Here is a 26,407-nt window from a genome sequence, read left to right on the forward strand (position 1 = left end):
GAGAAGGTTCTGACCAGTGAGGAATGGGCCGCAAGGCAAACCACTGGAACAAGACGTGTTTGCATTGGGTCGAGCAAAGCGCTGTGCAACGCGGTCCTGAGACGGGCTGGCCCTACATGGAGGAGAAGGGGTTGGCTCTGGCCGAGAACAGCGCACGCGAGTTTGGTCCCAAACTGCACAGCACCAGAGCGCCTGACCAGCCCTCCATGCGTCACGCAGGATGCAGGGAAGAGGGATATCCAGAAGAGCCCAGCCCTGGAAGAAAGGCATCTTCACCGCCTGGACAAGGGACCTAGAATTTGCCCTGCATGCGACAGGTGCCAGGACAGTCCCGTACTTCATAGAGACACCACCTTCTTGGGACCTGAGCCAGCGCCCCAGCAGCTGATGCCTTACTGGCTCTGAGCTCCTCCGGCAGCAGAAAGGACAGACAACCAGGAAGGCCCAGGAGGTGGGAGACCGGGGGCAGCTGTCCTTCTGATGGGGATGTCCTCTTCTTGGCCAGAACCTTCTGCAGCCCTCAAAGCAGGAGCTCATCAAGGAACAGACAGAGTGACCGGGCCATGGACACCTCCTGTATCCTGGGAGCATGCTCAGGTCCGGGCGAGATGGCGCAGAGGTCAGAGAGAACATGGCCTCACTGGGTCGAGGATGCGGCCCTTCCTTCCAAGGAAGCCTCGGTCTCCACATCCAAACCATCTGAACAGCTTCCCAGGCTTGTGGTCGGGATGCAGCCCTCGAGCACGGAGGGAGGGACGAAGGAATCAGATGCTGCCAGGCCTCTCCCCCAGCACCATGCACGCCATCCCCAGGACCGACCGGGGAGCCCCAGGCCAGGGCAAGCTCCTGCCCTGGACATGAGGACCTGGGCCCAGCCCTGGGGAAGCAGGACGGAGAGGAAGACTACGTTCTTGGTGCTGGTCCTGCCGGCCTGCTGGTCATCCCCTCAGGACCAAGGGGCAAGAAAGAGCAAAAGACAGAGTTCTCATCCCCAGGGATTCTCAGTCCACACAGCAAGAAAGACCCAAAGGAGCACCCCAGCTCATGGCCCCAAAGCCACTGGAATGTCACAGTGTCTAGCCCCTCCTTGGTTCTCCTGCACGAGTGGGAGACACAGCTCCTCTGAGAGACCCCCGCGTCCATGGCGATGCTCCCTTCCCGCATCCATGGCGATGCCTGTGATCCTCCACACCCGTCTGAGCTGGGCCTGCAGCCCAAACCATGCAAAGATCAGCTTTTTCTCAAAACAAGGAGTTCCCTGAGGCCTGTGGCTTTGTCAAGCCCCAGGCATGGCCTGCAGCAGGTGCACGGTCCCTAGTCCTGAACTGCAGAAACACGTGCCATTAGGCCACCGTAGAAGCTCATGCGGTGGGTGCGCCACCTGCCCTAGATCCTTCCAAGCTGCTCTCTGAGATGCAGGACCTTAGCACCTGGATGAGCAAAGATCACTGACAGTCTTTGCCCAATGGAGGACCCTCCTTTCTCAGGGAAGTAGGTCCTTGGTGGCCAGTCACATCCCCTGGTCAAACCATGGGGCAACCGCTCCCTGAGCAGAGCTGATGCACCCCCACCCCCACCAGGCACCCTGGAGTGTAGGACATGTACGGGCTGGGGCGAGCCTCCAGCGCTGGAGGCCAGTGGGTGACCAGCACACAAAGGCTCTGGGGGCGTCCAGGAGTGGGCAGCCCACAAGAACCATTCCCCCGGTCTCATGGAAACTGTCCACGTGGCGGAGAACCTCGTGAGGCCAGCCCGTGATGGTCCGCCAGCGAAGGAATTAGTTTAAGTCTGATGTCTGCTCTTCATTCCAGGAGACGGAAACTGGGACCGCACGGTGGAAAGCTATTTCTGAACACTCAGAGTGGATGGTGGCTTCCAGTCCACTGCCATCCACGTCACCCTGAGGTCACGGTCAGCACCGAGACGCACTGCTCACAGCCCGTCTCCCTCTTGAACTAGAGGCAGGCTCTCATGCCTCTAACGGGTTTCCCGCGGCCACCGGGAAAAGTCACCACACGCTCTCTTGTAGCTCTGGAGTCACGAGGTCTAAATTCGGGGCCGTGCTCCCCAGGCAAGTGTGTTCTCTTGTCTCCGAGGAGTCCAGACACAACTGTGCCCTTGCCCCTTGGGCCCTCCTCCACCTCCAGCAGCGCCTGCAATCCTCTACCTGCTTCCCTCGCTCCCGGTCTGTCTCTTCCACACACAAGCCCACACACAGCAACATATACACGTGTGCACACACATGACTCTGCTTCCCTTGTCTCACCTCATCTGAGGCAGACCCACCTGCCCCCACATAGGAAGCTCCTCACACGGAGCTGGTGTGTGGCCCAACAATCCAGGATCACCCCACCCCCAGTGAGAACCTTGAACCAGTCACATCGGCGAAGCCCCTCCTGCAAGGGGATGTCACACATTCCCAGCTTGGGGGCAGCAGGACGTGGCATCTTCTGGAGGCCGGGACCCCACCTGGCCCAAGCCCCGGCCAGCTCCTCAGGTGCAGCTTCTAAAGCCCCTCGGGCCTTGGCCTGACCACCCCCCACCCCAGACAGAAGCCTATCTGTGTGGCTCTGAGCAGTGTGCCACCCCCGCCGCCCGGCCCTCAGTTTCCCGTGTGTGCAGGGCCATGGGCTTCCAGTTCTGCCATCCAGCCGCAAGACCGCTTGGCACATAGGCTGAGCAGGGAGGGCCCGGCCGTTCGCTAGCAGCACGGCAGTGAGGACACCTGTGTCCAGAGAGAGAAGCCACTCACCTAGGACCCAGTCATGGAACGTGAAGAAGTCCCTCAGCTTGCGTGTTCTAATTGAATCAGCACAGATTTAACTCGGGTGTGACGTTCAGAACATGACCCATAAAAACATCCACCAGTGTTGCTCTACGGGGCCTCCCGGAGGAAAGATGCCCTCGGGGGGTTCAGGAAAGGGCCACCTGGCTGGGGCTGTTAGCCGGAGGCTGGGAAGGGCTGGCGGGAAGCGTGTCAGGAAGGATCTACGACAGGCCAGAAGATGTCACCCTCCCACCTGGACGTCCCGAAGCAGAGGACGGGGTGTAGCGAGGGTGACCAAGCTGGCCACGGGTCCGAGGCTCAGTGTTCTTGGCTCCAAGATGCCTGTGCCCCTCAGCATGGCTCTGAGATGGGTTGAAGGCAAACCCCTCGTGCTGATCGGCCAGCAACAACCTCCAACGACAAGTGTCCACTAGACCTCCTGACCTCCGTCTGACCAGCCTTCGCCCAACCCCAGAAACACTCTTACTGGTTCCCACTCTGCTAGTGAGGAAAAAGCCCTCCTAATAAAAGCTCCTCACTAATAACAAGAATCCTCTCTTGTGGAAATTTGGCACACATTCTTCAACAACAAAAAGGAAAACAGGATGTATGCTTTGCAGCACTTACCAGCCCTGAGAAGGAGACGTGGTAGACTCTGACTCATTTTTCCAACCACGCTGGGGAACGGAGATGCTGTCAATGTGAGCGTGAAGGAGCTGTGGGGACAGAAGTTAGAGATGAAGTCCGTGAGAGTCTAACAGATGTTATTTTTGGAACTGGATGTGGGGCAGCAGATAGAACCGTCCCTGCTGGGGCTGTGAAGGTCACACCTGTGCTAGGACACCAGGGGCCCCAGTGTCAGAAGCAGAGCTTCCAAGGGCCAGGACCTCCCCATCCCTCACATGGAGGATTTCCTCTAAGAACACCTCCATCCTCACATGAGGGTCCATGTCCACACAGGACGGATGAGAAAGGCTGACACAGAGAGGAGCTTGTGGGAATGGGGACAGAGGTTCAAGCCACCGGCCAAACGTGGCACGTAGCCACCAGGTAAAGCGGCGTGTGGTGCCAGGAAGGTGCCATCAGACGTCCTGGCAGAGAGGATTGGAGAGACCACCTCCCCTGCGGACGCAGGGTGTGGGCAGGAGGCCAGGGTCACCTGTGTACTGGACTTCCAACTCCTGAGGGCTGGCTACAATCTGTCTTGTCCATGCCTCTGTGCCCCATGCAGAGAAACGGGCCCAGCAGAGAGCAGGTCCTCACAACATGGTAGCTGGCTGAAGGAACCATGAATGAGTGAGTTCCTAAGCACACGGCGCTGAACCAGCTCAGAGCTGGGCCCTCGGGACTCCAGCGCACTCTGCTGGGGGATCACCCAAGCCAGGCCGCCTCAAGGACCCCCCCAACCAGCTGCCCTCTACGCAGACTCCTCTGGCTTCTCTGGGACTCCTTTACTCAGCCCTCCCTGATGGCCGGCTGGCCACGAGGTGGGACACAACCCAATGCAGGGGCTCCCGGGGTTCCCCGGACGGCTCCCTCCCAGCCCCGCAGACTTTTGGCCACCAATGGTACCATCACTGTCACCCGAGGCAACCACAGTACGGCCACTCTCCCACCACAGGGCCCAGCATTCAGGGAGGGGAAGTCCCGTCTGAGATACTGCGTTTTCACGGTAGAAAGAGAAGCCAAGCCAGGAGTGGAAAAACTCAGTGCCTCCGGGATGGTGCCATAGCTGGTCCCCAAGTGTCTGATGCCCCTCCCTCCATAAGACGGAGTTAAGGGCCCCACTCTAGGTGAGTGGGACTGCGGGCCCGCTGCAGCCAGCAAATGTCTGCCCGGGTTTCCTGGGATCCCTAGGGTGTGGCTGCAGGGTCCCCAGGCAGCGTGCTGGCCTCCACCTGTGCCCACAGGGCTCTATCTCCACCGTCTGGGTGACCTGGACATCCACCACGGGAGGATGGGGTGCAGGGCATTGCCTGAACCCTACACCAGCAACGGGCGCAGAAATGTGTGCAGAGAGGCGGGACAGCAGGCCTGCGGCGAGGTTGGGAAATACGGCTCACCCCCCAGTAGACTGCCGCCTGGGAGTGGAAGACCGGGATCTAGGTGATGCCTGTGTCCCCAGCAGAGGGGGGCTCCCCAACGACCCCTTCAGTCTCCCCTCACAGCACCCCTTCCCCTGCCTCTCACCTCAGGACACACAGTCAACCTGCCAGATCAGGTACATAGACTTATCACAAACCCATGTCAAAGGCAGCACACCTTCCCTGTAAAACCTGCTGTGGCTCCCAGTTCCAGTCGCCCAATGCGGCTCCAGCATCTGGGGGCTAGGAACCAAAGGCTCAGGTCATCTCCCGTGAGTGTGGATTGACGGTGCAGGGACACATGCACAGCGGCCCTCTGCTGGCCGGCAGGGGTCGGGAGCTCTCCTACACGCTGGGCAGACATCCAGCAGGCAGAGCCTGCTGTCTGTCCTCCCCGAGGGCCTCTCTTTGCAGGTGGCCCCTCCCCCCAGCAGCATGGGGGCAGGATTGCAGGGAAGTGGGAGCATGGGATAGACCCTCAGGGGTCAGCCCTGAACAACACAGTGTCACTTCTGGCACATTCTTCACATCCAAAAAGACCGCAGGGCAGTCAAGTGCTACAGGAGGGGATGAGATCTGTCCTCGGTCGGGCAGGAGGAACAGCGTGTGCCTTTGTGGAGGGGGGACTCCCTGGGATCCATGCTGGGATGCTGCATCTCATCACAAGCTGAGAACAGGGTGCTCGGTATCCACACACTACAGAGATGCCTTGGGTCATCTCAGGAGGGTCTACATAGGGTTGACCCCAAAGTCACACACTCCGGAGGTCTGCCCAGGGAGACTTGGGATGGTGAGACGAGGTCCCATAGGCACAGACCATGAGCAGGTGCAGGGAGAACTCCATGGGGAAGGAGGACCCCCACGTCTGGGTGGAAACTGACACCTGGCTGCACTGGCTGGTGCGGGCAGACAGACGGAGCAGAAGGAGGAACAACTGGTGAGTGATGCCTGGTGCCCACAGGAGGGGAGTCTCTAGAAAGAGCCATCAAGGGCCACAAAGAGCTCAAGGGCACTGAGAACAGATGACTCCACAGTGTCCGTGGGTTGGCACTCCCACATCCTCCCAGGGCAACACCTCCCAGGAGAATTTCGGAGCCATGGGGGCTGGAAGCACACTGCGGCGGGTCAAAGAGGGAGCTGGGAGTGAGGAAAGAGACTCGGTTCTGTCCCGGGCTGGCCGAGGAGGACCGCTGTGGAGGAACCTGTCCTCACACCCCGTGACTCTTGCCGTTCTGGGACGCCAGGAGCTTCATAAGCCTGAGAGCGGCACATCCATGGGCCAAGAAATGTGTGGGCCAAACCTCACAGCCCCTAAGGCCCGCCGCCATGACCCTCGCCCAGGGCACACCTGCCCCGGGCGATGGCCCACAAGCCTCCTGCACTAATCATGCTCCCTAAGGAGGACTCCATGGTCTCAACCGGGGCTGTGACATGCTTGTCTGCACCACAATATCATGCATCCCACAAGGAAGAAGGTACAAGAAGCCAGGCAGCCTATGCTGTCCATCGCTCCCCTTGCCATGACAGCCCAGTACTAGGAACTCCACCCTGCCTCTGCAATGGACAGCTCAGGCTCTAGAAACTTCTGGGAGCCTCCAAGGGGCCACTTCAGCCGACGGGGGAAAGCAACCCCTCATGGTATGGAGCTAGCCAGGGTGCTGGCTGGCTCCATGATCTGCATCACCCTTGCATTGGGGAAGAGGCAAGAAGGCACACGGGTGCAGAGAAGGCCTTCTGGAGGTGAGCACGGGACTGGGAAGCTTACTCCTTCAAACCCTCACTCACGCGCAGGCCTAACGATGGCCCTGCTCTCCCAGGAGGTGAGCCCTCCAGGGGCTCTAGCAGGAAGACCTCCCCACAGGAGGTACACAAGGCCGGCTGTGACCTACAGGTGCTCGGGGAGGGAGAGCACAAGTGAGGCAGGCCTACCTTGGGAGAGACTCCCCTGCAGGAGACTTGCTTAAATTTCCTATCTCAGAAATGCAGAAGGACCCCAGACAAAGACGCGCAACCTCCTCCATCTGACTCCAGTGTGCAAGGCAGCCTTCTGATGGCCGCGCGTCGGTGCCTTCTGCTCTAGGAGAAGGAATGAAAGCAGCACTGATGGCAAAGATACCCGGGTTTGATGCACACAGTCCTCATCTCACAGCCAGCCACAATCCGGTAACTCGCAGAGATGCTGCTGTCAGTCTATACACCCAGGGGTGCGTACAAGAACCACAGCTGCACTGGGCCTGCCTGGCCCCCGTCACAGGGTCGTGTCGCCCTCCCCAACCCCGGCTACCTCCGGAACCCGCCACGCAGAGCCAGATGCCTGTCCGGTACTTGGCAGGCCATGGGCTCCGCCGCACTTAGCAAGCTGGATCGTGATTCAGCATCAGGCGCCGGCAGCCTCCACCGGAGCAAGGCAGACGCTTAAAAATAGCAGAGCTGTGGCTGCATCCACCAGTGGGGGGCTGCTAGCCCCCAGCCAAGTCCAACCTCCCCAGCCCCCCAGAGCAGTGAGCGGGGTTCCCATCAATCCCCCCAAAAATCCAGGGAACCCTGGGCAGGGAGCGGGGTTCCCATCAAGCCCCCCAAGAATGCCAGGGTCCCCTGAGCAATGAGCTCACAGGTCATGAGCTGTGCAGCTGGGATTTGGAGATGGGCTCCAGGCTCTCCCTGAGTCCCACCTCGGCCCAGGGAGCCATTGGTGAATTCCCGGTCTTTAGTCTTCTCTCTGGGCCACAAACACTGATCACAATTACTGCTTCCCAGAAGAGGACTAGAAATCTGCCTTCACAGCACCAATGTGTCTCCCCACCTGTCCCTTTGTCCTCATTCTCATACACCTGCTGGGCTGTTCTACCTGTCGAACACAGATGTCTTGGGACCAAATTCACCATCTTCCTAATAGGAACTCTTCTCCCCGACTTTCCATTCCACATACGGACGCTCGTCACGAGAACTCCGACTACCGCTCCTCCCTTGCTTCATGGCATCTTTTTGGCTTCCTGTCCCCTCCGCCCCAGCCACCGGTGTCCAACACAGCCAGACCATTTTCCAGAGCAGCTCTTCCCAGCCTCGGGCCCAGGGCTGAGCTGGGCTGTGCGCCTCCGCGTGGTTCCACCCGGTGCATGGGCCGGGGTCAGCGGCACCCCTAGTGTCTGCCCTCTGGACGCCAATCCCAGTCACGGCAACCGCTGTGTCTCAGACAGCGTCCAACACCTGAGGACAGATATGCTACAAAGCATGGCTCAAACATGCTGCTCCTTCCAGGGTCCCGCAAGTGCTCGCCGAGGGCTTCCCGAGGAGTTCTTGGGAAGGAAACGGTGTTCAGGGTATTATGCTTCTGGTTCGTCATTTCCTTCCTCTGGGGTTTTGGGCTTAACCTCCCTCAGGCTGGCAAGTCCCTCAAAGGCTCTGGGGCTGAGTGCCCCAGCAGGGAGGCCGTGGGGCCACGGGCCAGGATGGGACCCCAGCCCCACCACCCTAGCCCGCCTGTATCCCAATACTGCAGTTTGAGGTCTGAAAATGGAGATGAACACAGTACCTGAGTACAAATTAATATGTGGAAAGCACGTAAACCATGCATAAAGCAGCCAACCACTACACGCTGGCCTATGGCCACCATGTCACCATCGTCATGCTCACCATCCTGGCAATGCTTCGTGTCTCTTACCTACATGTCTCCAAAACACACTCGCAGTTCAGGCCAGAGTGAGGCCCCCCCAAGCAGCACCAAGCCTCACACTTTGCCCAGGGACAGCGCTGCCTTTGTCCCCTGCCCTCCACCCGTGTTTCTACTCCTGGACCCCACGGTGCTGCCTGCACTCAACACAGAACTTCCCCATCACTGCGGCAGGAGACAGAATTACCTCCCGTCAAACTGCGTCCCAAACCCCGCGGGATGGAATCCCAGCTCGAGGTCCCAGGGAAAGCCGGTGACGGTGCCTGGTGCACAGTGAGTCCTTGGTGATTCTCATGGGAATGCTCTTCCCAATACTGTGATAACTCTTCGCAGAGGGGTATCCCAAGGCAGAGCTGGACACTTGTGCTAAGGTATTCTCCTAAAAGTACCGGGTGAGGACAGGTTTCAAACTCTCGGTTCTTATGTGCAAGGTCAGAAGCATGGCAAGACCACGGCTCTGCTGGTGTAGTGTGTGCAGAGTTCATTCATTTTCTCCCAGAAATCAGCAATTGCTTCATCACAGTTCAGCCTTGGTATTGGCTTTAATGACTTATCCATGGTCAGGAGAGTGAAACCCCATGGACTGTGCTCGGGACCATGACTTTCCCAACATGACGGGTTCCCCACGACACCTGCTCCCTGGTCTCAGCGTGAACAGGTCTGGCTCGGGAACCGTGTTCACTGGGAGCTGTCATTTCTTCACTCAGGCCTCGGGACCCATCACTCCGTGTGTTGGGAAACCCTGGTAGCGCCACCAACCACATTCCCCACACCCTCAGAAAGGGACCTGCCATGCCAGCTGTGGACAGCTGACTGCCAATGCCCCACAACCCTTCCTCCGGGGGCTGGAACCTCAGGCCCCAGGGGACAGACCTAGCACAGGGACAGATGAGGACACATGGGGCAGACAGATCCTCCACGGGGTCAAGAACAGCTGCATAGTAAAGTCTGCAAGAAAGTACCAGCTTATCCGAGTACCCCCCAACCATGAATGTGTCCAAGGGAAATTTAAGAGAGGACAGAGTTGCTCGTGAATGCACAAAGTCTAAAACCCAAGATGTGAGGGAAAGCACCTGCCCAAGGCAGGCTGAAGAGGATTTGTGGAGAATGAGATGCACAGGAGGTACGGATGGCTCGCAGCCGCGGAGCTCGCATGCTGGCCCAGACACCGCTGTAAGTGCTTTTCCACATGTGACCTCGTCTAAGCCAGAGAACCCCTGGGAGGTGGCCACCGTTACAGCCCCCACCTATCTGCAGGAAGGCAAGTGACATCACAGGGAAGACCTCAGGGAGAGGAAATCAGGGTCCCCATCCTGGCTCCACTGCCAGCCTGCTGGGAGACCCCCAGTCCACCTGCTGAGCGATGATTAATCCGCCCTCCGAGGTCCCTGCAGCATGGGTGCGTGTCCAGGGCCCACGCTGGGTAGGCCACGGGTTTGAACGACCAAGACATTTACTATGTTGCTAATAGCCATCATGGGAAACAAAAACAAAAACACGGTTTCTCCTATGCCACGAAGCTATCCGTTTATAACAATAGCAGATAATCACACTTAGAAAGCCCATAATACTTCAATGTGTCCTAACGACGTGCTGAATTACAGAGATAACTAAGACAGAAGCATCATTTTTGCCATTTTCACGGGGGGAGAAATAAAGATGACTATTTCCCACATGTGACTTTCCAGACAACGCAGGCCTTGGGTCCTGCCTGTTGTTCATCTCTGACTCCCACCCTGGCTGGCCCAGAGCCTCGCACATCAGACCGACTCAGAATATTCTTGCTCAGCAAATGATCGCTGCCTCTTCGAGGCTTACTTATTGTTTTACTATTTAGAGTGAAACGGCTGGACAGCAGTCTTTCTAAATTGCGGCGCGTGCCACAGCCAGGGGAGCGAGAGGTTTAACCGCGGGGCGACTCCAAAGGCACCTGCCCATCCCGGTGAGCCCGGCCCCTCCACCCAAAGGTCCCCAGCACATTCTGGTCCCAAGCCCAGGCATTTAAGTCCAAAACTTCAAAAACAAGGAAACCCTAAGTATGAGAAACAGTTTCCCAAGCCCCTGGCCACCGTGTCCTCCCTTGCCTGAGCAAGGGCCCTGAGCAGTTGGCCCTGAGCCTGGGATGTTCTGGACTCTTTTCGGGTAACGAATGCATGTGAGGCTCCTCACACCAGTCTGCACACACCCCTGCGCCGGAGTGGGGCCACCCACATCTGGAAGCTAGAATGTGGGTGGAGACAGAGGGCTCCCAGGAGGCAGTGAGTAGACGGGTGACTGTGGGGAGCCCGACCTCAGCTGGCCTGGCCACCGCCCACCCCATCGGCCTGGAGGAGGCCCCTGAAGAGCTCAGGCCCAGCCACCACACCCGGACCCACAGGTAGGTCAGAAGCCCTGTGCGCTTCAACTGGGAATGTTGGAAGGAGGAGGGGAGGAACAAAGTAAAGGTCCGACTGGGAGAGGAGAAACCGCCCCGGGAGAGATAGATGCAAAGCGACTTAAAATGCAATCCGAGCCAACTTCATACTACTGTAGGTATTAACCCATCACTACTCCGCAGGCCCACTCCAGCAGTAATTCAATGTTTACCTGACCTAAGCCAGACGTGGCCTACTTGGTGGCCCGGGGACCCACTTGCAATTGATTGTTTTAGGGGCCAGCAGCTGTAATCAAATACTGGGAGTGTCTAGCAGTTGGCTGATGAGGTTAGAGCAAACATTACGGCCTGTAATTTGGGAAACTGCACATGTGAGCTTCCGGATCATCCCCGGGCCCCACATCAGTGTCTCCAAGTTCTGTGTAGAGCAAACCACGGGGAACGTTCAGGGAATGACTTAAGAAAACACACGAATTGGAAAACAGCAGATTGTTAACACCCCCCTTCTCTCTCACACACACACACACGCACATTTGCACACATGCCACTCTTCCTTCAGAGCTCCGCTCTGGATCACCTCCTCCTGGAAGCCTTCTCTGCTCTCCCCTGAGCTCTGAGGCCTCACAGTACCCCTTCATCAAAATTCACACTGGTCTGTGTCAGGTACCTGCCAAGGGCTGACTTCTGTCCCCCCCTTACCCCCAGACTCATATGTTGAAACCCAAATCCCCCTGAGCGACTGGAGGAGGGGACTCAGATTAACAGAGGTCATGAGGGTGGAGCCCTGAGCCACTATGGCTGGTGTCCTCGTGAGAAGGGACTCCGGGGAGCTCCCTCTCCCCACTCCCTCTACCCACCACACACGGCAGGAATGGCCACTTGGGGCCCCAGCAAGAAGGCGGCCATCTGCATGGACCTCGCTGGCCCCTGACCTCTGATGTCCAGCCTCCAGAACTGCAAGAACATGAAGTGCTGTCTTTTAAGCCACAGGTCTGTGGACTGCCCACACCTGACGCCAGGTCCTCTCCCCCATGTCTCGTCTGAGCTCCTAAAGCAGGACTTACACACAGTAAGCACTTACTAAGTTCCTTTGGTTAGGAGGAACCATGCAACGGGAGGCAGGCAGAGGCTGGCAAGACCACCTCAGTTCCTCACCCACAGCAGCTCAAAGCCCTGCTTGAATCCGGCGGGCTACAGTGAGGAAAATCTCGGGCCCTTCAGGGCTGCATTGGCCGAGGGCAGGACAGGGTTGAAGACTAAACCAGTGTCCTTCTTGCCAGTGACACAGGCATCCAAAGCCAAAGGGAAGGAAGAGTCAGAAGTAAAAATTCTCGATTCAACAGTATCTCTTAATCCCATGGTCTCAGATCTTGGCTGCCAAACCACTAAGGAGCCTATTGACCCGCCGACCAGCCACGAGGCCAGAACAGACTCCGTCCCTCTGTGCTTCCAGAGCTCAGGAGAGCCAGCCCGCCTGGAGCCCACCCTGGAAAAGGAACCTAACATTCCCTGCAGAGGCCCAATGCCAGGGCTGCCCTTGGTCCCAGTGCACAACACTGCTCAGGAGAAACCGTTACAATGTTTCTAGAACACACAGAGTGCAGTTGGGACAAGAGTCAGTGGGATCCTGGCATGGTAAGTGAAGATGCTAGGCGCAGCAACCACAGACTGGCACTGGACACGGACAAAGCCCTTGGTGACTCCTGGATCCAAACACAACCCCCTGCCCCCCGTGTCCCACTGGCCCAGTGCCTCCAGCAGCTGAGGTGGTGCCTGGGATAAAGGGAGACAGAGGGGGCATGTGGAGGAACCCCTCCCCTGCTGCAGACTCATTGGGGCTGTCCGGAGTTCTGTGGTGCCTTCCCTCTCCTCCCCCCAGGGAAAGAGAGGAAACCTCCCTGGTCATAAGCCCAAGGCAGCCTTCCAGACTGACATGGACTGAGCGAGCCTTGACCACGTCGGCTGCAGCACGTGCACCCCACTGACAGCACACAAGCCTCCCGGGACCACCAAAGGGTAAGCAGGAACGTCTGCTGGACAGAGGCCAGCTCTGGGATGGGTGGCGGTGGATCCCATCAGAGTCTGCAGAGTTCACAGCAAGAACCCAGGGCTGAGGGGCACCTGGGAAGGAAGGACCACCCACCCATGCCAGGGTGCTGCCACCAGAGTCCCCGAGAATCCCCGAAGCGTCCCAGAGAGAGAGGACCAGCTTGGACGCAGCCCACCCCGAGCCCCAGCCCCCGGGGGCTGCCCTCCCTCAGCTCCCCCAGTGGTGGAGAGGGGGCGTCCTTGGCCCCTGTTGCCCACGCAGCTGTCGCACCCCACGGGATACCGGGCTGAATGGGGGCTGGAGATGCAGCTGGACACCAGTGAGAGCAGTGGAAGGTCCGGCGCACACCCACCTTGGACGGCAGTCCCTCAGAATCAGGGAGCACCGCGCAGAGCCGTCAGCATACCGGGCGCACGCATTTCCCGTCTCTCGCGGCCTCGGGGGCGTGGGCTCTGCAGACTCTGGAGCAAGTCCATCCCGCAGGCCACAGGACCTAAGCCCAGCTCTGCCGCCTCAGCCACGCCAATGGAGGCGAAGTGCGCAGCCGCCCGTGACACCCACCAACGAGGGGCTCGAAAAAGAGTCACGGGGTGATTCAACGGGCTGAGCTGGAAGGCGTGGGGTGTCCTTAGCCGAGCTCTCTCAGCGCCTTGGCAGCCGGCCTGGGGGAGCAGGCGGCTGGGCGCAGGCCGGCCGGGCGCCTCAGGGACATCCTGCTCCGCAGCTTGCCACGCTCCCTGTGAGCGCCTGCGGACGTTGCCGGCGTATTTCCGGCACTTCCGGCGTCCTGCCCGCACTTCCGGCTGCGCCCATCCCATGCGGCCGGCTGGCCTGGATACTTAAGGCACTTCCGGGCCGGCCCTCTGATGCCCCTAGCGGGTGTGGACACCCCTGCACTTCCAGCAGCGTGGGGAGGACCGGCTGCTGCTGTGGTCCCGCCTCTTTGTGTCCATAGAAATTTTGTGTTCCATAGAAACACAAAATGTCTGGGACGCCTGAGTGGCTCAGAGGGTTAAGCCTCTGCCTTCAGATCAGGTCATGATCTCAGGGTCCTGGGATCAAGTCCTGCATCAGGCTCTCTGCTCGGAAGCAGGGAGCCTGCTTTCCCCTCTGTCTCTCTGCCTGCCTCTCTGCCTACTTGTCATCCCTCTCTCTCTCTGTCAAATAAATAAGTTAAAAAATGTTAAAAAAAAAAAAAAAGAAAAGAAACACAAAATGTCTTTGTGTTCCATAGAAGTTTTAGGACTGTTTCGAGCAGCTCTGTGAAAACTGCTGATGGAATTCTGTTAGGGATTGCATTAAATTTTTTAAGAAGATTTTATTTATTTCTTTAACAGAGAAAAATCACAAGTAGGCATAGAGACAGGCAAAGGGCGGGGGAGGGGGGAATCAGGCTCCCCACTGAGAGAGAGCCTGATGCAGGCCTCGAGAACCCTAAGATCCCGACCTGAGTTAAAGGCAGAGGCTTAACACTGAGCCACTCAGGCACCCTAGACATTTAATGGATCTAACTGACTTCCATATCGAGCAGGTGCTAGGTTCTCGCTTAGTCCAAAGTGCCTAATTTAATTAATTATATAACAAAACATCTTTTGAATCAATAAAGTAAATTCAAATGGTTTTCTGATTCTTGACATTCTGACACTTTGTGGTGTGTAAAGCAGTTAAGTTAAAGTCAGTTTTTCTATTTTTTCTGTCTAATAATGGAGTCACCTAACCTTTCATCCATAGAGTGAAAATTCAGGAAATCTGCCATGATCAGGGAAGGTCTTTGGCAGCCACAGTCTCCCACCTTTCCGTCTTTGCCTGGATGAGCAGCCAGCCAGAAGTTGTTTGGGTCTTTTTCATCTTCATAGGGATCTTGATGAGGATGCCCTTCAATTATCCCTGTGAAGGTTTCTAACCTTTGCCAAACTTCAGCACCTCCAACCACACCATGTAGTTATTTCTTATCCCTACAGCTAAATGAAGCCAACCATATCAATTTTATTCTCAGGGCATTTTTACAGCAATGCCAAGTGCTAGCAAACATAGTAGTCAGCTTTTGAGGCAAAAGAGGGGGAAAAGGTGAATGTCTTTCAGGGAAAAACATTTCCTTGTATAGCCTCATTGACACCAGAGACAAGGACAGAGAAACATGCTTCTGTCAACACGAGTTTAATTGGGTGATATTGATCCCGAGAAAAAGAATGCAAAGGACCCTGCAACAAATCACCCAAAAGGAGGCGGATGTTACTTTCCTGAGACATGTACTCTGTCCTCTTTACTTGCTCAAGCAGCTGCATAAACCAGGGAGAAGAGGTTGACACAAAAATCTTATTTGGAATTGACTGAATTTTGGCAGAAAACATGTCCCAAGATAACTATTTCATGATGGTCTTTGGTTGTCTTGGGGAAAATTTAGTTTCGCTGAGAGGGCCCAAGAATATGTTGATGGTGGAGTGCTTCTTCAGAACTTCAAATTGTGAGAAAGGTAGCTCTTCAAACTTCATTGATTTTATTCATGCTAATTTATTAATTAATGCTGATTTTAGTCAGTAACTTGAAATATCATTTTTCCTCACTGGCTATATGATGGTTAGTTTTATGTGTCAGCTTAGTTGGGGTCTAGGACCCACCTATTTATTCAGGCACAATCCAGGTGGTGCTGTGAAGTTGTTTGGTAGATGTGGTTAATAACAACAATAAGTTGACTTGAAATGAAAGAGATTGTTCTCAATAATGGAGATGGGCTTCATCCAATCAGCCAAAGGGACTTAAGAGCAAAAACTGAGGTTTCTCAAAGAGGAAAGAATTCTGTGGGTCATGACCACAGCATCAAACCCCACCTGAGTCTCCAGAATGATGGCCTATCCTATGGATTTTCATGTGCCAACCCCACATCCCATAAGCCAATCCCTTGACTCTTTTCATTTGGAGAATCCTGATACAGTTGCTATCCAGCATGTTTTTTTAAGAAGTTACCACTACTTACACATAAATGGAATGATAAACCATACTCACAGATTGGAAGAATTAATATTAAAATGTGGATACTACCCAAAGCCATCTAGAGATTCAGTGCAATCCCTATCAAAATACCAATAGTACTTTTGACAGAACTAGATTGAAGTATCCTGAACTTTGTATGGAACCACAAAATACCCCAAATAGCTAAAACAATATGACAAAGAAGAACAAAGCTGAAGGCATCACAGTCCCAGAGTTCAAGATAAATTGCAAAGCCATCATAATCAGGGCAGCATGACCTTGACACAGAAACACACACTCTTTTTTTTTTTAATTTGATTTAATTCTTTCAGTGTTCCAAGATTCATTGTTTATGCACCACACCCAGTGCTCCATGCAATACATGCCATCCTTAATACCCACCACCAGGCTCACTCAACCCCCAACCTCCTCCCCTCCAAAACCTTTAGTTTGTTTCTCAGAGTCCACAGTCTCTCATGGTTTGCCTCCCTCTCCAATTTCCCCCAAATCCATTCCATTCTCCTCCCCTTCTCCCAATGTACTCTCTGTTATTCTTATGCTCCACAAGTAAGTGAAACCATGATAACTGACTCTCTCTGCTTGACTAATTTATTCAGCATAATCTCCTCCAGTCCCATCCATGTTGATAAAAAGTTGGGTATTCATTCTTTCTGATGGAGGCATAATACTCCATAGTGTATGTGTGTGTGTGTGTGTGTGTGTGTGTGTGTGTGTGTGTGTGTGAGAGAAAGAGACAGAAAGGGATGAAGGCAGAATGGACGTTGCACAGGGATGACAACTCCCGAGGCCGCAGTGAGCCAGGCTGGCACACGGGGACGCGTGGGGCTCTGGCCAAGTACATTTATACGCACACATCTATTTTTGAAGGATAGACCAACAACCTGGTTCAAGACCTCATGATTTCTGTTGCTTTATCCACTGCCCCCAGCTCAGCTGCAGGGAACACAGGCTCCAGAGGCGTCTACTCTCAGTACAAGCGCACAGACATCAGAAAACACAACCCGTACCTTTGAAGAAGCCGCCAGAGCTTTTCCTTTCAAAGCATAAACTCCGTCACAAAGCGAGGCATCCGTTCTGGGCTTGCTGACATGTGTGTGGGGCTGCCTGATGCCAGTGCCAGAGAGGCCTGATCTCAGAAGATGCCCCGCGGCCCATGGAGGACAGGAGGCCCCACATGGCAGAAAGAGCCGCCATAGCCAAAGAGATGGAGCGTCCGGACACGTCATGTCACCCTTGAGGTGTCCATCCGGGCCTGCGAGAGGAGACACAAGCCTGGCCAGGCTCTGCACCATGATGGGGACATGGGGTGCCAGGGGGGCAGTGAGCGGCTCTTGTCCGCCACACATCCCCTGAGGTGGAGAGCTCCACAGGGTCAGCAGCCAGTCTAGAAAGATGAACCCCTTCCTACGTGTTAGTGCTTCCAAATTGTTTGACTCTGCAAGAAAAGGTTATAAAAACATCACACTGCTTGCCCACGAGGCTGCAAAGTGATCAGAACAAGCTAGTTAGGTGACGCACCCTGACGATAACACGCGCGAGCTCTGACAGGACAGGGACCCATGTCGAGGTCCCAGTGCACCCGTTTCCCAGCTATGTCACTTGCTGAGTTTCTGGAACTTTACAAGCCCAGGCTGGCCCATCTGTGAAGTGCGTCAAAACCAGCGCCTGCCTCACAAGGCGCTAAGTGGCTTGCCACATCAACCCTCTGGCCACATGCTAAGCTCTCAGAACCAATGGCATCACTGGTGCTGCTGAGCACCTCCTCCTGACACGTGGGATTCACCTTCCACGCGAGCACCAGAACACCCTGGACGATCCCGAGTGTGCACAGAAGTGTGGGTACTGGGCTCACATGGCCACGCCCAGGTTCTCACTTATTTACTTAATGTGCCTCTGCACAGAATTCCAAGAAGAATGATAACAGTGGCCCTGGAGGGAACACCCAGCATGTGCCACAAGCCTCCCTAAATGTGTGATGTCCATGCTGGATTCTCACGGTGTCAGGAGGAGCGATGACCATCTGCCCCATGTGACAGGTGAGGGAACAGGGCTGACAGAGCTAAGTGATGCACCCCACGGCAAAGCCATCGTGTGGGAACCTACGATGTGAGCCCAACCAGTCAGACGTCAGTCCACGCTCTTGCTCAACATTGCACGCTGCCTCCCGACCCACTTGGGGACCCCATCTCCTGGCTGTTGGTGGGTGTGGAGAAGGCTTGGGGTGGGGACCACAGCCGACGCACTGGTGGGTCCCGGGGAGCCCCAAAACGGGAGGGAACCACTTTCCTGGCACAGCCAACCAGACCCAGGCGCTCAGGGGGCAGATCACCCCTACATTTAAAAGCCCCTGAAGGCTCCATGCTTCCCAGCACCATGCAGTGGATTTCCCTGGGACATCAAGAAAAATCAGACTGTGTGCTAAGAAAGATGGGAAACTGAAGGGGGAACCAGATGACAGAGGGCAAGGGGCAGAGTCCCTGGGGATGACAACGGGTGCCCCGTGACAGCATGACTCCTCCTTTCAAAGACCGCATATGATTCCAGTAAGGCTGAGGAAACAGCAACATCTGATGCATCTGGATAATCTTCCATGAATCCTTGCCTGGTACCCCGAACCATCGTTCAACCTGGCCCCGTTTCTATCAAGACTCGAAACACAAAAATCCTTCAGTCGGCGCTGTGCCTCTTGGTTCTGAATCACAATTTTGGCATCTTTGCCCAGTTAGCAGTTCAAGATCCCACGAGTGCTTCCACCAGATACTTTACAGGGAGAGCAGACATGCGAGGATTATTAAACACATACACATGGTGTACATACATGTGTACATGTGCATGTGTACACACACACACATGCACGCAGCCATGCATGCGCACACTCGCACACCAAAACCTCAGAGGAAAGGCCACTGTGGCCTTTGTGGCAGCGGTCACTCTGGCCATAGCCCTTGCTAGCGGAGGACGAGGCTACACTCCAGTTCTATGTTCCAACCTTAGCTACCAGCTACTAACACTAGGGTCTGTTTCATTTGTTCCCTGCAGATCCTCCAGACTCCACAGAAACAGCTCTCAAAGCTTCAAAATGAAGCTTATCGGAAGGTAACCGATTGAAAAACATTTAAACAAAACTTGTCAAAATCTTGAAACAGGCATCTTGGACTGATAGAATCGTAATCATGACACCGTCCACCCAATCTAGTTCTGGCTTTCTGAGCAACGAGACACCCCCAGGCCCAGAGGAGCCCCTTTCCTTATGGCCCAGGCTCACCTCTACCTGCCTGCACTTCTAGACATGGGGGACACCGCATCCCTGCAGGTGAGGGTCCCCAGAGTTAACAGGTGAAAGTACTGGGTGCTCAGTTATATTTGAATTGAGAATTTAACAAATGAGTTAAGTCCCATGCAATATTGAGAGTACGCTCAAATTAAGAAATGATTTGTCATTTATCTGAAATTCAGCTTTTACCAGGCATACCGTGTCTTACCTGACACATGCAATGGAGGCCCAACCCCAGGGACCTGGGACGGGTGGGGGCCGGACTCACGAGAGCATGCCTGCTGCTGTCCCAGGGGCCCCCACTTGCCCTTCCCCCAGCACTGCTTTAGGACGCCCCCCTGGCCTCTTTTGGCTGTCAGCACTCCACACAACCCATGGTCCAGCGGCGTCTTCCCTGCTGCATGCACACCCTTGAAAGAACGTCATGTGGTCGTGTCTTGTTTCCAGGAAAAGCTCCAGGGGCCTCCTAACTGGAGCCTGCTTTTGTTTTCCTCTTCCCCCTCGTAGACCCGTCCTGCACGCTGTGCTCAGAGGCCCACATGCAAATCAGTGTGTGTGCGTCAGTCATAATTTCAAGACCCACATGAAACTGAGAGCTGAACCAGTATGCCCACCTTCGCTAGCAGGAAACCCCTCAGACCCCGACCTGCTGCTGTCCCTGGATGCCCTGTCCCCTCACTACTGCGAACCACTGCTCAGGGAAATGACACACATTCGAGGAGAACAGGAAGAAAGGAGCCCTCAGCTCCAGGCTTCCCAGCGTGTGCCAGCCACGGCTCAAGCCCAGCCATAAAATGCACAGGAACAGGGAGAAGCACGGACAACACAATAAAGCAAGGAGAAAATGAATGACGCCATAATACAGTCTGTTTTCATTTCGTGCAGAGAAAATTAATTTTTTAGGACATTTCACTTAACTTGGCAATATTTTACGGTTTAACCTCTGATGCCTGAAGCGCCTCTCTTTCATGCCCTTCAGCCTCAGACGGGGGAAGCCCGTTTTACGACTAGCTGTAGGTCCTGCCTCTTGGGGGATGACCAGCCTCATGGCCCAGCTCAGGGCCGTGTGCACTCAAAGGAAGGGGAGTTGCGCTGACCAGGATTCCCAGCTCATCACCTCCCGCAGGAGCACCCGCTGTAACTGTGAGTCACCCTCCTGAAGAGTGGACACATTACTTTCCAGAGCAAGGAACCGGCGTGGGCTGGTCGACCAGATGAGGCTGTGTAGGCACTCGAGGTGCTCGGCCCCCTCCAACTTGTACCCAGGGCAGCAGTGGTAGGAGATGACATCCCCACGGGGAAGGAGGTCTGCAACTCGGAGATGTTCGCGTAGCCATTGGAAGAGGCAAGAGGTCTCAGGCAGCCTGTGGCGAGGAAAAGAGGAGGGACGGTCGCACTTGGTCCCCTCTGCACCAACGAGACCCGCAAAACCCTGGCCCCCTGCCCGCCACCAAGGGCTCTTCAGCCAGACGCCCGTAACCACTTTCCTGTTCGATTCATGTCGCAGAATTTGGCGTCATGCTTGCAAACCACACAGAGAGGCCCAGGGGAAGAGGGAGGAAGTGAGGGGGGTACAGCTGGGATCAGGGAGCCCCAGACACACCTCAGAATCATCCAGGAACCTTTAAGCAACACAATCCTGGCTGCGAGCCCTAGGTCTATGCACAGCCAGGGCACCCCGAATTTTTTAAATCTCCCCAGGTGATGCTAACATGCTCCTGGGGGTGAGAAGCACTGAGGTGCTGTGCAGCAAACATACACCCCAACTGTTTCAACAATGGGGACACCTGGGGGGTCTGAGGAGGTGGCAGCAAAAACACCCTTCCCCTGCTTGGACTGTGAGGCAGGGGCCTGCGGACCCCGTGTGATGCTACGTGAAGATCAATTTGCATTTTAGGTGCACTTGACATGGTTCTCAGCCTTGAGAACTACCCAGAAAAAGGGTGTCTCAGAATACACCCCACTGGGCCCCCTCCCAAGGAGCTCCTGGTCAGGGTCTGCGCAGAGCCCAAGGACATGCACGGCAGGCATGGGGCTGGGTGTCGCAAGCCCCCACGCACACCCAGAATTCTCCATGCTGTCTGTGTTCCCACACTTCTGCTTCTGCCAAACGGAAGCTGCTTTTCCGTGTTGAAACCTGTGCCTGGGGAACATTCCCAGGGGCACAGAATCCCGTTCTGTGTGGCCCCCGCTGCGATCCTGGCATTTCCTGTCGGGGTCAGTGGTCTCACTAGAGGAAATAATGACTCTGCAGAGCTGGGGCTCTTCCCGCGGAGAACTAATTGTGTGTGAAGTAAATAACATATAATGGAAATCCCGACTCTCCCTTCCAGTCGCCGAGCACGGATCACAGCATGCCCATGGCAGCAGGTGTCTGAGCTCTGCTCCCGAGCTGGCTTGCTTTGACATTCTGAGCCTCGAACGGCTTAATGCTCCGCCGACTGCCCTGGTCAGTGAGCTGGTACGTGGGATCGATGTTTCGGCGTGAGACCAGAGAGGCCAGGGCAGCCCTGGCATGCAGAACTTAGGGAAATGCTCCCTTTGGGGCTGACAGTGTCCCGTGCCACAGAGATCCACGGGCCTACTACCACACAGGCCACATCTGAGACACGTGGCCACATCCTTTCTCCACGGCCTGGAAGGATTTACCCGTTGAGCTGAACATGAACTGTGTTCACAGGAAAAGTGAAGTGTCGGGGAGGAGGGGGAGATTGGGACTCAGGAATAAACAGAATCCGTGACTGAGAAAAGTAAGACAAGCACGTCAACATGAACAACTGACCGTATCAGAGTCCCTAAGTGCTGTTCAAATGAGCTGGCACAAGGGACAGTGCCTGCGGCTCCTCCCAAGAAGGAGTGTCATTCCTGGCCACTCCCACAGAGAAGCTGGAGTCCCCTGAATATAAAACGGACAGACCCACAGTGAACAGCAGGTGCGTCTGGACACTGCTCTCCAAAACACAAAGTTCCCAAGGAAAACATGGCCTTGGAACATGCCCGCCTGCTTGCCTGCCCCAAAAGAAGCCAGAAGGGGTTGTAACTGCAGTAGTAAACCAGGGAAAGAGAGACATGCTCCTTGGCTGGGGACAGCCCATCCCAAGCATGGCAGCAGACACCAGGCTTTGACACAATAGCTTGGTGCAACCTCTATTTACACTTCCAGGCAATGGCGAGCCGGCTTGTCAGGCTCTCTCCCCCGGATCTGGGAGTGCAAAGAAAAGCCACAGGACGAGACGTCATGCTAAGGGCCAGTCATGCTCCCCGTGGCGCTCCGAGGTGTCAGGCCATCTAATGCCGCCAGACCCCTCACGCCCATGCCATGTTGGGCAGTCACTGCTTGGGCAGCCAGGCCCCTACCTGCCTCTGCATGGAGATGAGTTCAGGGCACAGAGCAGGGGACATGCCCTGAGGGAGGGTGGTGTGGGTGACGGTGCTATCCGGGGAAGGGCACCTTCCGAGAGCAGCCAGCCGGCTCTGGGCGACGCTCTGAGATGCAAGCGCAGGGTGGTGGACAGAGCAGAGCAGGAGGCCACACCTGAGCCCCTGATGAGGATGCCACCCTCGGGCATTTCTTAAGAAATAATAGGGACCAAAAGAACTCGTAAATAGGTGCACGGAATTTGCAAGACCTAAGAGGGAGAAACCTCTAGAAAGGGCAGGAGAACAGGGGACAGTGGGGGATGCAGGATTCATGAAGGCAGAGGGGGCTGGCGTCCGAGGGAGCGTTCTTGGCCCCGGGAAGGAAAGGGACCAGTCGTTGGTAATGTTCACGTGAATATTCAGCCCAACCTCAGATCACGGTGACAACTCTCCACAGCCTCCCGAGAAGTGCCCCCAGAGCACATGTATCCCTGGAAATGTCATCTGTGCAGGCTACGTGGCACAGGGAGTTTGAGCAGAGAAGCTCACAAAGGGGTGGCCTGGCCGCCCTTGGTCCTCCCGATCCAGAGCCTCTGTTTCTGCAAAGGGCCATGTAGGACTCTTAAGCCCTCACAGAAGGAAATAATTCATTTCCGACCCCGGGGCACGCAGAGTAATATCAGAGCCTGCCAGCCATGACCTAGAGCCCAGCGCTAGCATTCGTCTCAACCGGAACACGCCAAGTCTCCGGCGCAAACAAGCCTCCTCCCCGAAGAATGAATTATGCACTGGCTTTCAAGTCACATGTCAAGAAAATAAAATCAGAATTAATGTGCACGGAAGGACTTATTTTCACAAACAGGGTCCTCCGTGTTGGCCCAGGCAAATGTTAAAAAGGCAAGAGGATTCTTATTTACTGGGTAGTTTGGATAAAATCTGAATTTGATTATTTTTCTGCTCCTCATGCATTATAAAAATGGATAACGTTAAGAAAAAATAGCCTCTGTAAAGATGCGTCTTTAATCTACCCTCACCACCACTGAAATAAGTATAAACGTTCTGCTGTTTTCATTAAAAATGCCATAGTTCATCATCGTGCTCACAGCCTGGTTACAAAATGCCTATTTCTTAAAAGACTTTTGGTTCTCGGTGTGAAGGAGAAGTCAACATGCTCAAGAACAAGGGCTCTTCTGGTCTGGGCTCTCACGATGGGCACGAGGGGCTGTTGGGGACCGCAGGGAGGGTGTGCGGATGCCAAGGCCAGAGCCGGTGGGCCCTGCTTCCCTCCACGTCCCAGTGGAGAGACACACACGTGTTCCCAGCCCGCGCCCCTACCTTGACAGAGCGGCAGGTTGTCCCACGTCCCGTCATCACGGCACAGAGAAACCATGTTGTACAGATCAGGGTAGCGGATCTTGAATCCCTCGTGACAGGTGACGATCAGCTTGTCTCCGTGTCTGTATGTCCTGTTATGAATCTCAGCATCGTCGATTTGAGGGATACGGCAATCTGCAAAGGTGTAAAATGGACACGTTATTTTTTTAAATTTCAGCCTGTTGTGCTTCCCAGCTTGGCACAAAGCTCTTCTTTTCGGACCTGGCCTCAGGCTTCCCTGTGATAAAACGCCCTCGCACACGGACTGCTAGCCCCTGGTCTGGAGGGGACTGAGGACAAGATGTCCCAATCCAGCCATGAAAGGAGCTTCACCTCCAGCCTGGAACCCTTCACACCTCACAGTGGAGCCTCAGGCGATTTTGGAACTAAGAGAGGAAGGACAGAGCTAGGGGCTCACAATGACCTGCTAAGTGGTCCCACCCAGCCTACCGCCTCTGCCTTGGGGCAGAAGAAAAAAAAAGGCCTTGCAGAACAGTGGGGGACAAGCTGGGGCCACACCGGCCGGCACCTCCCTCCTACCGGATCTGCTCCACGGGGTAATAACATGGAAGCACATGCAACCACCAACACCACACAGCCCCCCACAGGTAGGTGACCTGCTTCTTGGAAGCAGGTGGGAGCAGAATACAGACTCGGAAAGGGTCTGTAGCCCAGCATCAGGGGCGCAGGAACAGGAAGTCCACACAGAACGTGATTGAGAGATAAAATACAGTGGATAAATTATAACCCTCCACTTCGAACATGGTCTCCTCCCAATTCCGCGTGTGTCCCCACATAACCTTGTGCAGCCATCCCCGGAGGCGTACAGAGGGGTTGCGCTCCAAGCTTCGCAAGTTTTAAAAATGAAACAAAATCCAAGCACAGCATTTCGACAATCACAGAAACTTTCTCCAAGAGTATCTCAATGCTGTAAGACTGGGTTTCTCAGCCACTCCCGAAAGCCTTCTGAATCAGCCATATGGTTGGAATGGTGGGAGACTTGACCATGAACTGCTGGCTCTGAGGCCTGAGCCCAGGAGTCCTGAGGCTGCGGAGGGAAGGGACCCAAGCAGCCCATGGCCGGGAACACAGGTGGGTTTAAAAAGCACATCCCAGGAGTTTTGATGTAGGGTTGGGGCTGGGTTTACAGGGACCAATGAAGAATCTGACAACAGACTCTAGAAAACAGGATGACCTCTTCGCGGGGTCAAAGTCAAAGCTTGGGCGTGGCATCTGCCTTCATCTCCAGATTAGCTGGAGAGCAGGGACTGCACCCCTGCATTCTCCCACATGCCCTTGGAACTCCGGGACTCCACACGTGGCTGGCAAAGAAATGTCGAGGAAGTGCGGCCATGGAGCCCCGGGACAACCCCATCAACCCTCTGTCTGCAAATTTCAGCAGGAAGCGTCCTTGATGGAAAACTGTTGTGGTTCTAGTTCGACCTCTTATTTTTGAGTTTCAAACTGTGGAAAGGGGTTTCCAACCTCTCACGTTTAACCAAAAATTTTTCTACCAGAATAGACAAATTCCCCCAAAGTCAATGCCAGAATGATCCTGACTGGAGTCACAAGGCAAGTGACAACTTGGCACCACTGCTGCCTTCTTAATGGAAACGGGAAATCACGTTTCTCAGTAGTGCTAACGCAGGCATTACTCAGAGCAAATAAAAACACCTTTATCCAGGCGCCCCTCTGTAAAACCCCAGCTGCCAACTAACCCCATGGTGCTGATTTACGCGACAAAGCCACCGTTCCCCTGACTGGCTTCCGACTTCTCCGGGAGCTGACCCAGGTCCTTAGCAGGCAGCCAGCGTCAGTGAGTAAAGCCAGTGGACAGAAGGGACACTGCGGCCCGTGAGTGTGTGGTCACTGGCTGTGCAGAAGCAGCAGTCACTCACACAGAGTGCCCTGAACTCCTGACCAGATGCCTCTGTCCACAGCCAGGAGCTGGGGGCCACCACGGGGCACATGGCCCAAGGATCCCAGGGCACTACGGCCTCCCAAGTTCTGCTCATGATGGAGTCACCATGGGGACTGGCTGCTATGGAACAGAGACTCGCACTGACCAGGGAGCTGGGAGCAGGCACCGGAGCTATGGCCAGGAGGCCAGGAGGGCTGTGGCCCAGATAAAGGTCAGAACAAAACAGACCAGCAGTAGCTTCACAGAAGTCGGCCCCCCAAAGCTGAGCTATGATCCTACCCTTGGCGTCTGGCGCCTGAGCCCCCCACCAGAGGAGGGGAGATAGGAAGACGAGCCTGGCCCAGCCAGGCCATCCTTAGCCGGACGTGACTATGCACTTCATGTCAGGATCTTTAGTGCCCCAAAACAAATACATATAATCTTCATCAGTTCTGAAGTTTCAAACAGAAATAAGAGAAATTTCCTACAGTATGAGTGCATCCCGTCAGCCAGAAGAATGTTTAAAAGCCGCTCCAAAAATGCCATTACCAAGGATGACAGAT

At 55.2% G+C, this 26,407-nt stretch overlaps 1 pseudogene across 1 annotated transcript in view; it reads right to left on the bottom strand.

Moving 5' to 3' along the window:
- Positions 1-3,448: 3,448 nt before the first annotated feature.
- The window catches only part of LOC309857428 (sushi domain-containing protein 4-like), a 67,054-nt pseudogene continuing 44,095 nt past the window's right edge, over positions 3,449-26,407 (bottom strand). Inside the window, exons 3-5 of the transcript in view lie at positions 23,906-24,079; positions 20,387-20,574; positions 3,449-3,483 (exon numbers count right to left, since the gene is read on the bottom strand). The product of the transcript in view is annotated as a sushi domain-containing protein 4-like (transcript). The remainder of the gene's footprint in view (positions 3,484-20,386; positions 20,575-23,905; positions 24,080-26,407) is intronic.

Source organism: Mustela nivalis, assembly GCF_964662115.1.
Source record: "Mustela nivalis genome assembly, contig: HAP1_SCAFFOLD_700, whole genome shotgun sequence".
Lineage (NCBI taxonomy): Eukaryota > Metazoa > Chordata > Mammalia > Carnivora > Mustelidae > Mustela > Mustela nivalis.